The sequence below is a fragment of the Crocodylus porosus genome, unplaced genomic scaffold, assembly GCF_001723895.1.
Source record: "Crocodylus porosus isolate Cpor-Errol unplaced genomic scaffold, CroPor_comp1, whole genome shotgun sequence".
Taxonomy (NCBI): Eukaryota; Metazoa; Chordata; order Crocodylia; family Crocodylidae; genus Crocodylus; species Crocodylus porosus.
The window spans coordinates 98,490,848-98,505,342 of record NW_017728931.1 but is presented as its reverse complement, the minus strand read 5'-3'; the positions used below and the strand labels follow the sequence as shown (position 1 = coordinate 98,505,342).

Sequence of the window (14,495 nt, the reverse complement as noted above, 5' to 3'; positions counted from 1 at the left end):
GGGTCTTCTTGGGTGTGAGAAGAGCTGGCTAAGCCACCTGGCCATTTGCAGCTACAGCAACTATTGTCTTTTAACCTGCACATGCCTAGCCAAGATACATACCAACTGGATCTCCCTAGGGCGTGTACTACATACATTACTTGATTATTTTCCAGTTGCATCACGAAATTGCAAACATATATTTATATCAAATACTATAATATGTACTATAATATATACAGATATAACAATGACAAAACTGAACACAGCTTCACACAAGCTACAAATAGAGTCCAAACAGCATAGAAGAACTAATTTGGGAGAATATCAAAGGCACCTTGGTTTTGGGGTGAATTCCTCACATCTTCCTTAGGCAACTAGTGTGTGAAATAGGATTTAACCCCTTGTGCATAAGAGGGTCCATAACTTTTGGAGCAGGATTATTCTGATTTGCTGCATGTGATGTTCCAGACTCCAGTTAAATACCTACAGGAATTATTTGGATCTGGCCTTCTGGGAGTTTTTTTTCCTCTGGACAATTCCTTTGCACCTGATGAGCAAAGCATATGAAAGCAGACAAGGCCCTGAAGTTTTAGGTGATTTTTTAAGCTTCTCAGCAAAAAAAAAAATAGGTCCTAGAAAATAAGTATTGAAATTTTAATTTCATAAATGTTCTATGGATAAGCAGTGTAGTGAATAGAAGATGGACTGATTCATTCATAGTAACCCATGCAGGTGAACAGCTATGTCGCTATGTTCTATACTAGCTATAATTTCCTCAAGACTGGAATTTTCCTGTACAAATATAATCTGTGGTTGTAGCCAGCTGGAAGGAGATGTAGGTGTAGACTACCAAGTCCACATCATTGCCCAGTTGTGTAGCCATGTGGCACTACTGCTGAGAATTCAGTGTCAATGACAAATCCAGCTGCATTCCTAAATTAACAACTTGCAGGTATGTCTTTAGCTATAAGCTCTGTCAAAGACTACTACTTTGCTTACCAGCCACAGTTGCAGAGTCAGATGAACTTCACTTTGGTAAGTGAGGAAGAGACTTGAGTGTGGATTCCAGAGGCTAATCAAGCATTTGATGACTGATGAAAAAGGTGTTATAAAATAAGTGCCCCCTACTTAAATCAACAGTCCCCAGTGCAAGTCATTTTTCACTGGAATAAGTTGACATTTACGTTAATGTGACGCAATTTCATTTGCAATAACGACAGGAATAAAAGTTGTCTTTTCCCCCAAACAACCCCACTTTATTTTACAAATGCAGCAAACTATATATGCAGGAATTACTTCATTTACCAAGCTCACTCCCAAGCCACAGCCCCACCAGCCCTGCTGCTACCCCTCACTCCTGAGCCACGGTACTCTGCATCCTGCCAGGGTGTGCAAGGAACCCTCCCTCCCCAGGCTCCAACCCCACCACACTCACTCACAGCTCCCCACACCTTCACAAATAACACCCCCCCACACTTCAAAAACAGTATCTCATGATTTACATGCCAAATATCTTGGTTTTTAAGAGCTTGTCTCAGATTTTTGACACAGTGGGGTTGGCAATACTGCAAGCAAGTAAGTTTCCCCCAACTGCACCATCCCCCTTAAAAAAAAACCCCATGGCTCCATGCTGAGCACGGAGCTCCCAGAAAGTGAGACCATGCAACAAGGTTACATGATCTCTCTGCAATTAAATGCTGAGAGGGCTGTTCTCAGCATGGAAGTTGTAGGGGCAGGGAATGGGGAGACCATTAGAGATTTGGTGGAAGGGAAGGGGTAAAGTGGTTGGAACATGTGTATCCTAGGATGCTGGAGGAATGAAAGTAAGATGTTTTTATTTCCCCAGGGCAGCCATATAATACCCTGGAACATCCTGGGGAAAACAGATCAAAGATAAACCTCAGCTGTAGTGGAATATCTTTGAAACATTTAGAAGATATCTATGATGGTTTAATAGCCTTTCACTAATGACTGCTATTGTTTTAAATGTCTTTTTGAAGTTTTTAAGGTAATTTTTTTGACGTTTTTACCTAGGATTTTGGTTAAGTTACTCTGGTTTTCAGCTGTACATCATGTCTGTTCCTGGTTTAAATCTGTGTAAAGGCTGGTTAAACAAGTATAAATATACTGTGTGTCTGTGCCTTTACACTTGAGGAAAGTGAAACTGGATGTATAATTGAATCTACAATGACCATAGGTAATCAAGACTTGGATTGTACAAACTATCCAAATACGGCACTGTGAACAACTTAGTGCACAGAGCTGCTTAACTAGTTCTGCAGTAAATGTCTCTGCATCTACATGTGCACCCCTATTAGGGTGCACTAAACTAATAAACAGTGGAGCATTGTAGTACTTGTATCTTTTCTTCATGTGCAGCAGCACACATGTAGATGCTGCCTAGCTGGCTGGAGTATGAGGGTTAGACCTGTGCTGAAACTCCCTCTTGCCCCAGCCAGGCTCTCCACAGCACACTGAGCCTGATCAGAGCAGCCCTGGGCTGCTACCAGCTGGGGTTGCTCCAGCCAGGCTCAATATACTGCGCATGAATAAACTCCAGAGCAATAATCCAGAGTTTATTCATGCACATTAATTGCATGAGTAGACACGCCCAGTAACATCAGTATTTAGCATTGTTTTATTAATCATTACAGGCTTGATCCAAAATCCACTGAAGTTAATGAAAAGACTCCCAATGATAAGTAGTCTTTACTGACTTGAGACTGAGTTAGTATTATAATGATATCAAAGTTCCAATATTGGATGCAGCTTTATTTATAGAAAGCATGTTATATGAAATATTATTTAATAATTAATTCCTCTGCAGTGGAAATCTGTATGTGATCAAGCATGAAGCAGCTCCTGATTGTTTTATGGCCTTTTTCTTATTTAATTCAAGTTTACTTCAAAATATTACAATTATTTTATCTTAAATATGGCCATTATTTTGGAATACTCTTTTCATAGACATTAGTCTTACAAAGCTTTTAGTACAGTGAGCATTTTTATGTTTCCAATATTACTATCTATCCAAGGTGTGGTTTTGTTAAAAGTGGAGGATTTTCTGTTACACAGGGGTGGAAATATTTAGTTTCGCTCTCCTCTCTTAGAAAACAAACCACATCCCCCAAAAAAGTGTTTCACACAGAATTTATACATGATAAGAAATTCATTCCACAGGTGGAGTAAGACCTTTAAAAGACCTTTATCTACCTCACAGAATAAATTTGATATGCCTTACAAACCATTATGTGAACCTTTCCTCTCTGTGCATGCAGATATAACTATCTCCTCTCCTAAGTGCTAACACTGTAATTTCCATTCAGATGATGAATTTGTGGAGGAAAACCAGTTTATTGTACTGTATTTGTATATGATTACATATTACATTGTAAAAAGTTAACATTTATTTAGCTTCTTCTAATAATCTTTCTCAAAATCTAATAAATATTAGTAGCTTAAAAACATGTTTGTTCTACTAGATCCCTTCAGTAGGGCTGTGCTTCCTGCTGGGGGTGCTGATGAGACTGTCTGAGGAGCCCAGTTGAATGATCATTTACACTCACAGTACAGGATATAACGTAAGATGGCTGCACTCTAAGAACATTTTGGTTTATACAAGTTTGCTATTTTTGACATTAGGATGCTTAGCTTTATATGCACGAGGCATATAAAGGGGTGTCAAAAATCCAGCCTGATGCTGGCCCTGGAGCTGACCCACATGACAAACATGTTTGATCAGCCCTGTGCCACATGCAGTGCCCACTCCAGCTGTTCTGATGCAAATTTGGACCATAAAATTTTACATAAAAACAGCTACAACATTCTATTTAGAAATGATCAAAAAGACAATTTAACAGAGCAGTTTTCCTTTGTGAAGGAATGCAAGGTGGGAAACCAGAATATTTATAGATTTCATATCTGTGCTGGCACAATGAAGACAAAGGAAATAGATATGCAGTTTTCAAGTCAAGCTTTTCATATAATAATTATGTACGAAATATTTTTATATACTGAATCTGACCTATTTTATAACCCAGGCAGGAGAAATTCCCAACTCATTGTTGCTTACTAAGTTGCCGTATGTTTTACTAAACCAAAGATTCCGATGAGTCAAATGTATAAGATAAGACTCACCAGGTGGTCATGATACGATTTTTTTTTTCTTAATTGCTTTAACTTTTAAACTTATCCTATCTAGATGAGAATTATTTTTGGTCATTTTACTGATGAATTTGAGATATTGGGAGCTCTATTTTCCAATGCAGGTAACTATCTGAGGTGCCTCCATTTTTATGTGACCTGCTTGAGAAACCTTAAGGAGGTATATTTTTCAGAAATTGCAGAGCACCTTTCCTGTGAATATTAGGCCCTTTTCAGGCATCTCAAACTGGAAACCGGTAATAGAGGCACCCCAAAATCTCATCACTTTGGAAAATTCCGGTGCATTCCAAATATGTTAATAATGGAAAGTTACATTTTCCCATCTTTACACCAGACAAATCAATTGCCTTCCACCCCCTGGGCTAAGGAGAAAGATGTGTTGAAGGGACTAGAACATTAGGGGTGTGGTTCAGCCAAACTGCTGTGTGTAATCTTCTGCTCTACTGTAACAGTGGTAGGAGTTCAAGTGGGCTTGCTACTGCTCTAAATTCAACCAGGCCTGGATAGCCAAGGATAAGGGAATGCAATTAGTTCTGCATTGTACAATGCACCACATGCAGACTCAGGGTCAAAATAGAGAAGGCCTGAACAAACCCTTGGATGACTGTAACAATGGTGAGCTCCATGGTTCTGTTCAACTGAATGTTTTCAGATACCATGGCATATTATATGGTCTGATTGTTTTTATCTTTGTTCTTATATGGAGTTGTGGTTAATGGAGAAAATCATATAAACCTCTATTTTACTATTTCAATATTGCTACAGGTTCATTCCTCCCAGACTTCAGACACAAACAACCAAAAATATGTGCTGTCTATACAACAAAAAAACAAAATTAAAATACACTTTTAGTGGACTACATTGACAACTAGCTAGTCTCTCCAAAAATATAGTGGCTCTCAAGCCATCTCCATTCATTTAATTTAAAAAATGATTGTGTTGGATTTGATTTGCCACACTGTATTATATCAGCATTTATATTGAATTATTTTATTTGAGAAACTTCAGTTCTCATGGGATACTGAGGGCCTGATTCCTTTCTCTCTCAAACCAGTCAAGAGTAATTTCAAGTTAATGGAGTTACACAAAATAAAACTAGCTTGTGAGAAAAGAATCAACCTTGATTCTCTACAATACATACGGTATTAGTCAGTCTGACTTCTTGAAACCTTTCTGTACAGCTCTGCCAAAACTCTTCAGTTCTAACTTAGCATCCTAGTGATTTTCTGATATAAAATAATATCCACTGAGACAATAGAGCTCATTTCACTTAATGTATGACCTAACCCAGATGAGAACTCATGTATCGAACAAAGGACTTTGCCACCTAAGCCTCTGCATTATTTTGTAACATACACCCATATTAACTGAGCACCACCTCCACATTGTAGCTAGCTGCTAGGCTGGCTAAGCCACTTACCACTCCAGTGATACACACTTAAAAAGGCTCCTTTGTCATGTGTCCACCTTTTCAAGCAAGCAGGGAATGAGACAAAGAACAAGTTTTCTTTGAGTATTTCCATTTGGGAATAAAGTGATAAAGCATTTTTCCCTGTGTTATTTCCAATTGGAAATACCACAAGGAAGCATGTTTCTCATTATATTTCCTATTTGCTCAAGTACATTTCCATGCCAAGGGAACAGTTGAATCAAAACACAGGCAATGCCCAAGAGTTTTGATGAAGGCAGGAAAGGCAAGTTAGAAAGTGCTCTTTCTCTCTCTCTCTCTCTCTCTCTCTCCTTTCCCACCCTCTCCTCCCCCCACTTGTTAACCAAATAGGTGAAACATTTGGTTCAGTATAAAAATAGAATTATGGTTTAGGATGCCTCCCTGATGGTTTAATCCTTCTTGCTGACAACAGCTCTGCAGCTAATTTTTTAAAATAGGAAATTCATATACTTCCCGGTATCATTTATGAAATGGCAAGTCCAGACTGCCGAAGAACGCTGATAGGATGCTGGTTGCCATTAGCTCTATCCACAAAACTTTGTTGATGCTTGAATCTGACTCCATACTTCTATTACGCTTTCCTCTTCTCCCCATTCAATCAATACTGTTTCTTTGCAGAAAAAATATGTACTATACAATTCCCTTTTACCTTTGCACCAAGTGAGAGCTCTTTGTGCGCCATTACTCTTTTTGTTCTCAAGGGCTAGGCCTGACCTATATACAACTCCTAGGTCCAGTGTTTACCTGCACACTGGGAATTAAAAAATGACACCTGAGCGTCTCTTTCCTGTGGGCATCATTTCAGGTACACTAACATCACAAGAACTATTACTGTGATGCTATTTGCAACATATTTTTTTGTGATATATTGTCAACTCCATTGACCATGTCTGCATGCATATCCTCTGTCTAGTCAAACTATTTAGACACAACTCAGAAGATGTGATCACATTTAAGAGATCTATGGTCCCAGCTAGGCATTGTAACAATAAAGTACTATCTTCAGAAAAGACGGTGCTTATGCTTGCTACCCATCTAAATCCATTTTTGGCACCTGTGCCTCAGCAAGGCATTTACATTACCTAGTAAGCAGGCATAATGTTGTCCTAACACATGATCATGAGTGCAGGCAGCCAAGAGATCATGCACTGTGTGAGCATGAAAGTATATTTTTGAGGGCAAGATTTCTAACCAGAAATGTCAAAATTACTGTCCATTCTGAGCCTTTGTGTTGATAGTTAAAGGGATGTATGCGTTTATCACTTCAGTTCATATCTGGATTAACTTCAAAAATAAAAAAGGCTTCTACTGCCACAGAAGGCAAGTTTTTAGCTCTGTTTAATCAGGATTTGTGTTCTATTGGTGGGGAGGAGGAGGAAAGGAAGAAAGGACAGAATGCTCTGTTTTATGAAGATCATTAAGTGATTTCTATGTCATAAGGACTTATGTTGTATCTTTTTTTATACTGATGATAATGTTTGGAACTTGTAATGGATTTTTTCATATTTTTCTCTTTCACATTCCCCAGTGATATATAGGGTAGGGTTATTAAACTGGTAGAATGGAGAGCCATCTTTTCTTTTCACAGCTATATCATACTCTATGTGACAATTTATTGTCCCCAGGATGTTATATTTGGACATTGTTATAGTCACTTTTTTTCTTTGTCAGCCACTTTGTTATAACAACAATAATATACTATAATATATTTACAGAAGGATAAGGATTCTTTATCCTTCTTTACAGATGTGAAAACTGAGGCACAAAGAGGAATTATTAAACACAGTTATCTGAGTTAGGTAGGGATGGAACTTGGTAGCCCAAGAGGCTTCTTTTAGCCCAGTGTCCTTTAAAACCTGCTTAGATTCTTAGGCCCCTGCAGACATGCAAGTAAAAGCATGATGGGGTCTGATAAATGATGCCCACAACTGTGCTGCCTGCCCTGTCACATGCATTGAGGGAGGTGCGATTGTGGGATTGAGCATCAGATCCCATCATGCCTTATTGCCAGTGCAAGGGGAGCCCAGGATCATGATGGCCCATGATCATGATGACAAGTAGCAAGCTCCTGTGGCTGGGAGCCCCATCAGCTGATGGGGCTCCCATCCACAGGGGCGTACCCCATGCCCTGAGGCTGGTAGACATCAATTGATGGGGCTCCCATCCATGGGGGTGCACCATGCTCTCCTGCAAGTGGAAACCCTATCAACTGATCTGGGCTCTTAGCCATGGGGGTGCACCATATGTCCCATGGCTAGAAGCCTCTACCTGGCCACGGATTCAATTAATGGCATGATAGCAACATATTTTGTGTGATAACTTTGTGATTTATTACTTATTTTATCACACCATTATTTGCATTAATGTATAGCCAGTGACAACTTAAGACGTGATTAACAGGTCAATCACATCTTAAGGATAACATGTGCCAGGGGGCCTTAAAGTCAGATTATATCACAGATAAAAATAGAAGCCAATTTCTTTACTCTCAGTATTCTGCTATAAGCAATTCTTTAATTAAAGGGGCTCATACATTGAGTGAAAAAAATCAGACTTAATAACAAATCAGATAACGGCCTGTTTGTAAATTTTACACTGTGTACTTTGCATCGCATTTGTATACCATTTACTGATAAAAATAAGTATGTAGTAAAAATATCCACATTTTAGAATTCAGGAAGTAAAACAAAATGAAAATCCTTATAATGTAATAAGTCATGGGGGAACTGGACACCAAAGAAGATTGCCAGGTGAATGGAGATTAAGCTGATCAATCAAGAGGGTAAGGCTCTTCCCTTTTGTCTTAGAAAGTACACTTATTAGGCAATTTTCTGGCCTAGAGAAGAGAATGAGATCCTTCTTAGGACAGAATGACAAGCAATGTCCAAGTTATAACCATTTTTGTGAAGAAAACATAGATATTTTCCTTTTTTCCTCTTACAGGATTTAAGAATGACCCTCTAATAATTTCTATCTTTGTGCTTCATTTTGAGCCATTTTGTCTAGATAGAGTGTGCTGTGTTTGCAAATATGAGTTAGAGGAGAACTATGCTTTAGTGCTGTTTAATATCTAAACTGTGATATTAACTTTTCTCTGTGTTGGCAAAATTCAACTCTTGATTCAACATGGACAGATCTCAATAAAGTCAATGATGTGTATGTATCTACTTAGGGGGAGATTTGGGGCCTTTAAAACTTTCTCTAGCCATTTGCTGGTTAAATCTTTTCTATCCCAGAAGTAGTAAGTAGCTACTGTTGAAGACATGAAGAGACCATTGTATGAAATAGCTAATTTTTAAGTTGTTGTCAGGTTAAAGGAACAGAACTCAATTCCTTAATCAAAGACTACATATATCATCTATTCAATGCACTTGAAGTTGAGTAAGTCCTTTCCAATGTGTGAAAAGTCATCTTTCATAGAGGCATTAGTATAAAAGAGATACCTGGTTAGTGATAATTATACTCACAAAGAAAGGATCATCATAAAAAAGGCTTTTGTTTCTTCACATGAATTGTTTCATGGGATAGACCATTATTAATAAAATAATGCTGTGATAAAATGACAATGAGTTAATATGAATTTGCAGCTATTTTGAGCTTTTGCAGATTTTTCTATCATTTAAAAGCATGTATGAAAGCCCAATGGAGTTTTTCCATTGACCTTAATGGACTTTGAATCAGGTATTACATAATAAGTCAGTTCAGGATGATTCGTGTGTTGTATTCAAAACATACCAATGCGACGAAGCAATAGGCAGAGCCAACCACATCCTGTCATGCATCAACAGGGGCATCACTAACAGGTCCAGAGAGGTCTTGCTCCCCCTCTATGCAGCGCTGGTCAGGCCGCAGCTGGAGTACTGTGTCCAGTTCTGGGCGCCGCACTTCAAGAAGGACGTGGGGAACCTGGAGAGGGTCCAGAGGAGGCCACTCGTATGGTTGGGGGCCTCCGTGGCCAGCCCTATGAGGAGAGGCTGAGGGACCTGAATCTCTTCAGTCTCCACAAGAGGAGACTGAGGGGGGATCTTGTGGCTGCCTACAACCTTATCAGGGGCCACCAGCAGGGACTCGGGGAAAGTCTGTTCACCAGGGCCCCCTTGGAGTCACCAGGAACAATGGCCACAAGCTGAGGGAGGATAGGTTTAGGTTAGATATTAGGAAGAACTACTTCACTGTAAGGGTGGCCAGAGCCCGGAATAGGCTTCCCAGAGAGGCAGTGCTCTCACCTTCCCTGGAAATCTTCAAGAGGAGACTGGATAGGCACCTGGCTGGGGTCTTATGACCCCTCCCACCTCCAGTGCTCCTTCCTGCCCATGGCAGGCGGTCGGACTAGATGATCTGTCTAGGTCACTTCCCACTCATTGAGTCTATGATTCTATGATTCATACACCTCATAAAATGTCTGAAAGACTTCATCTTGAATACAAAAATCTTCATGTCTGAGGGTGTGTCTACACATGGTATTAATGTACATTAGACTTATTGCACAGTAAAATACTGCATAGAAGCCAGCCCTGGTAAGGTGTCTACGTGTGCAGCCTCTTAGGAGTGGATTTGGTTCTTATGGGAGTAGGCTGATCCAGGCCTCCTGCTGCCCTCCTCTGTACCCTTGCAGCATCCAGAGGGAGCTGGGGCCTCCAGCCATAGCTGCCTAGGTGCCAGGCACCCTCTTTAAATGGCAGCCCCTCACAGTGTTCCCTGGCCACATGCTTTTCTGGCCTGGAGCAGTCTTCAGCCTGCTGGCACAGCCCTCTGTGACATTGTCTTCATAGTCTGTGGCCAAAATGTAATGGGTGCTCCACACCAGACCCCAGCAGTAATGACCAGTGCTGCAGGCTTCTGTTTGCCACCATGCTTGCCATGCTTCACAGCAGCAGTGATCGCTGCCTGGCCTAGGTCAGCCTAAACCCTGTCCGCCCCTCTGTGCTATGCAGCTGTGTAGCCAGGCTCACAGCCCCACCTGTGGCCTGCTGCTCCCCCAGCTGTCACCTGTTCACCCCTGGGCTGCCTTCTGGACCCTGGCAGGGATGCTGATGAAGCCCACATGGATACTGCCACAGGTGCTGTCCATGAGTTCCTGGGGCTCCAGCCCTGTTGCTTGTGGGCCCACCCGGATAGCCAGGACTGGTGGTTCCGTGTCATCCAGCACATCTAGGATAATGAGGTGGACTCCTTCTGGATGACCTGGGCCACATTCCAGGAGCTACTTGACTAGCTCTGCCTGCATCTAGAGGGGCACCTACCACCATGCTGGGCCACACTGTGCTCTGAATCAATGACCCCGTGGAGGTGGTGGCAGGATTCTGAGCTCTGGGCTTTCAGCAGTGTATCAGGGCCCTGAATGGGACCCATATCCCTGGCACATGCCCACCCTGAGTAGACTGCCCCATACTACAGAGGCAGGTCTTCCACTTGGCTATGCTTCAAGGTGTGGTGGGCTACCAGGCAGCCTTCACAAAGCTCAGCACTGGCTGGGCTGGCAGCACCCAAGATGCCAGGTCTTCTGGAACTCCACCCTGCCAGCCCTAGAATGTGGGCACTTTGTGCCAGACCTGCAGCTGGACAATGTGACTGTCCCACCCCTCCTCATCAGGGACCCTGTCTACCCACTGCTGCCATAGTTCATGTGGCCCTAGACCAGCCAGCTCAACCCATGCCAGGACCATTTCAACAAGTGTCTGGGCCCAAGTAGCATACTGGTAGAGTGCGCTTTCAGCTGCCTGAATGGATGCTGGTGCACCCTCACTGCCAGCCTTGAGGTCACCGAGGCCAGCATCCTCCAGGTCATAATCACAGCTCTGTTTGCTGCATAACATCTGTAAGGCCTGGGGGGAGCTCTTCTGTGAGGTATGGGCATAGGAGGCACAGTGCTCAGAAGACACCTGGCAATACGAGTGCCAGCTGCAGTGGCAGTGGCAGTGATGGGACCCCCTCACCACCAAGACCCTGGGCAAGCCTCATACCTGAAAGTGCATTGTAGAGCACTTGTCTGGCTGCCCAGCTATGGACCCCTGGCCCACAGCGCACCCCCAACACCACACTCACTGTGGATAGTTCCCAGCAACAGTCTGTATTTCTCTCCTCAACCGGACTTCCTACCATCCTCTCTTCCCAACAAGAGACCCCACCGCCAACCCTGCCACCCACCACCAATAAAGCACTCTCTTCCCCATGCAAATTATATACATTGTATTGTGTGCCCCTCTGGGGGGGAAGGGGGTGAGACAGTGGGGTGGAGGCACCCATGGGGAGGATTCCAGGGACAGGCACCCAGCACCCTGACCTCTGGCTACACTACGGTGGGTGCAGACACTGTAGTGTAGCCGGCAGGCTGGGGGCTTACCTGAGGGTGAGGGCATATGCTGTTCTGGCTGCACTGCCAGCTCCCGCTGCCCCTCATCATGAGGCCAAGTCCAGCAGGGCCTGAGCATGGTTCTGACCCTGCTGAGGGAATCTCCTACTCAGGGGCTGCTTGGCACTTGGGTGAGCGATGGAGGGCAGCACAGGCAGGGGCCCAGTTGCTGGGGGACCCAGTTGCCAGGGGACCCAGCACAGGAGCAGAGGCAGGGGACCCTGGCTGCTATAGGTAGTGTTGCACCTCAGCCCAAGCCCACTGGGGTGTTGCGGGGTGGTTTCCAGGGGGCAGGCAGAGCCAGGCCTGGGAGCTGGGCAGCAGGTGGCATGAAGGTGACTGTCAGGACCAGGATGGTGTCCAGCACCTGGCAGTCTTCCTCCATGGCCTTCACTACTTTGGCCACCATGACAGCCTGCCACTCCTGCACCTACAGCATCTTCTTGAGGAGAGCAGTGTGTCTCTCCTCAAGGATAAGGGGCCTGTCCCAGAATGTGCAGTCCTCCTGTTCCCTCTCCCACTCATGTGCAAATGTACTGGGTGCACCAGGCCCTTGAGTCTTAGTATCATAGCATCATAGTGCTTAGGGTCAGAAGGGACCTAAACAGATCATCAGGTCTGACCCGCTGCCCCGGGCAGGAATGGATGCCGGGGTCATATTACCCCAGCCAAATGTCTATCCAGCCTCCTCTTGAAGACCCCCAAGGTAGGAGAGAGCACCACCTCACTTGGGAACCCATTCCAGAGGCTGGCAGCCCTAACTGTAAAGTAATGTCTCCTGATGTCCAGCCTGAACGTTCTCTCTAACAATTTATGGCTATTATTCCTTGTAACCCATGGTGGTGCCCAGGGGAACAGAGCCTCCCCCAATTCTCACTGGTCCCCTCTGGTGAGTTTGTAAGCTGCCACCAGGTTCCCTCTCAGCCTTCTCTTGTGGAAGCTGAATAGGTTCAGGCCCTTTAGCCTCTCTTCATAGGGCCTGCTCCGCTGCTCCTGGACCATGTGAGTGGCCCTCCTCTGGACCCTCTCAATGCTAGCCACATCCCTCTTGAAGTGCAGCACCCAGAACTGGATGCAGTACTCCAACTGCAGCCTGACCAATGCTGCATAGAGGGGAAGGATCACTTCCCTGGACCTGCTTGTGATGCATCTGTAGATGCACGACAAGGTGCGGTTAGCCTTACTGACCGCTTCCTTGCATGGGCAGCTCATGTTCATCCTGAAGTCAACAATGATTCCAAGATCCCTTTCTGGCACCGTGTTGACAAGAAGGGTGTTCACCAGCCCATAGGTGTGTTGCTGGTTCCTTCTCCCTAGTTGCAGCACTTGTCTGCACTTGTCTGTGTTGAATTCCATCCTATTCTCATCCACCCACTTCTGTAATTTGCCTAGATCTAGATGGATTCTGTCCCCCCACCCCCCCAGCATGCTCACCTTACCCCACAATTTGGTGTCATCAGCAAATTTGGACAGCATGCATTCCAAATCCAGATCACTGATAAAGATATTGAACAATACAGGCCCTAGGATGGAGCCCTGGGGAACTCCACTGCCCACATCTCTCCAGGTCGAAAATGACCAGTCCATCACCACTCTCTGGGTGCAACCATGTAGCCAATTTGCCACCCATCTGACTGTGTAGGCATCAATGCCCCAGTCACCAAGTTTTTTTAAGAGAATGTGGTGGTAAACCATGTCAAAGGCCTTCTTAAAGTCCAGGAAAACAACATCCACCCCGACACACTCATCCAGGGACTTTGTGACCTGATCAGAACAGGAAGCCAGGTTAGTCAGGCAGGACCTGCCCTCAATGATCCCATGTCGGTTGCCCCTAACCATTACCTCCCCTGCTGGGCCCTTACAGATGTGCTCCTTGATAATTTTCTCAAAGATCTTCCCAAGTAAGACTGACTGATCTATAATTGCCAATTATATAAGTTCACCACGTGTTCCTCTGCCATGGCAACCAGTCAGTCCAGCAGGAGGGTATGATTTTGCATCTGCCACTGGTGGAGGTGACAAATGTGGAGGGCACCAGCCAAGGGTCATAGCTTGGACCATAGCGTATTCCTGGGGGCAGCTGGTGCCTCTCCCCCATGTGCAGCTGCTGGACCTGCACAGCCAGAAGAGAGAGGCTCTTTGTGAGAGCTTGCAACATTTCAGAAATAACATGCACTGGGCCATGTGCTGCCCTGGCCTCAGATTGGAGGTCATGCACATACAGTTGTCCAGGGATCATGGTAAGTTGGCCAGGTGGGCCCTGCCACAGGCTGCTTCCAGCTGAGCCCTCCATCCCCGCTCTCTCCATGTGGGCAGACAGCCTGCTTGGCACTTGCCACAGGTAGCCTGCCTTCCCAATCCTCTACCCAGCTGGCTCCTGGCAGCTGCTGCCACAACTGGTTAAGACCCACTCCCCTACCTTCTCTTGCAGGCCAGCCATTTACTCCCATGGCACCAGACCTGTGCTGGCTGGGGTCGGGGTGAAAGGCTCCTACCAAACTGGGGCATGGAGCTGGTGATGACCCTGCCCTCCCCACAGGGGGCCTC

General features: G+C 44.5%; 1 long non-coding RNA gene across 1 annotated transcript; it reads left to right on the top strand.

Annotated features, from left to right (window-relative positions):
• Positions 1–877: 877 nt before the first annotated feature.
• On the top strand, positions 878–14,106 carry LOC109316113. The gene is made up of 4 exons (XR_002102700.1): positions 878–888; positions 1,123–1,128; positions 11,088–11,094; positions 14,029–14,106. It is a non-coding gene; the product is annotated as an uncharacterized LOC109316113 (long non-coding RNA).
• The last annotated feature ends 389 nt before the right edge of the window (positions 14,107–14,495 follow it).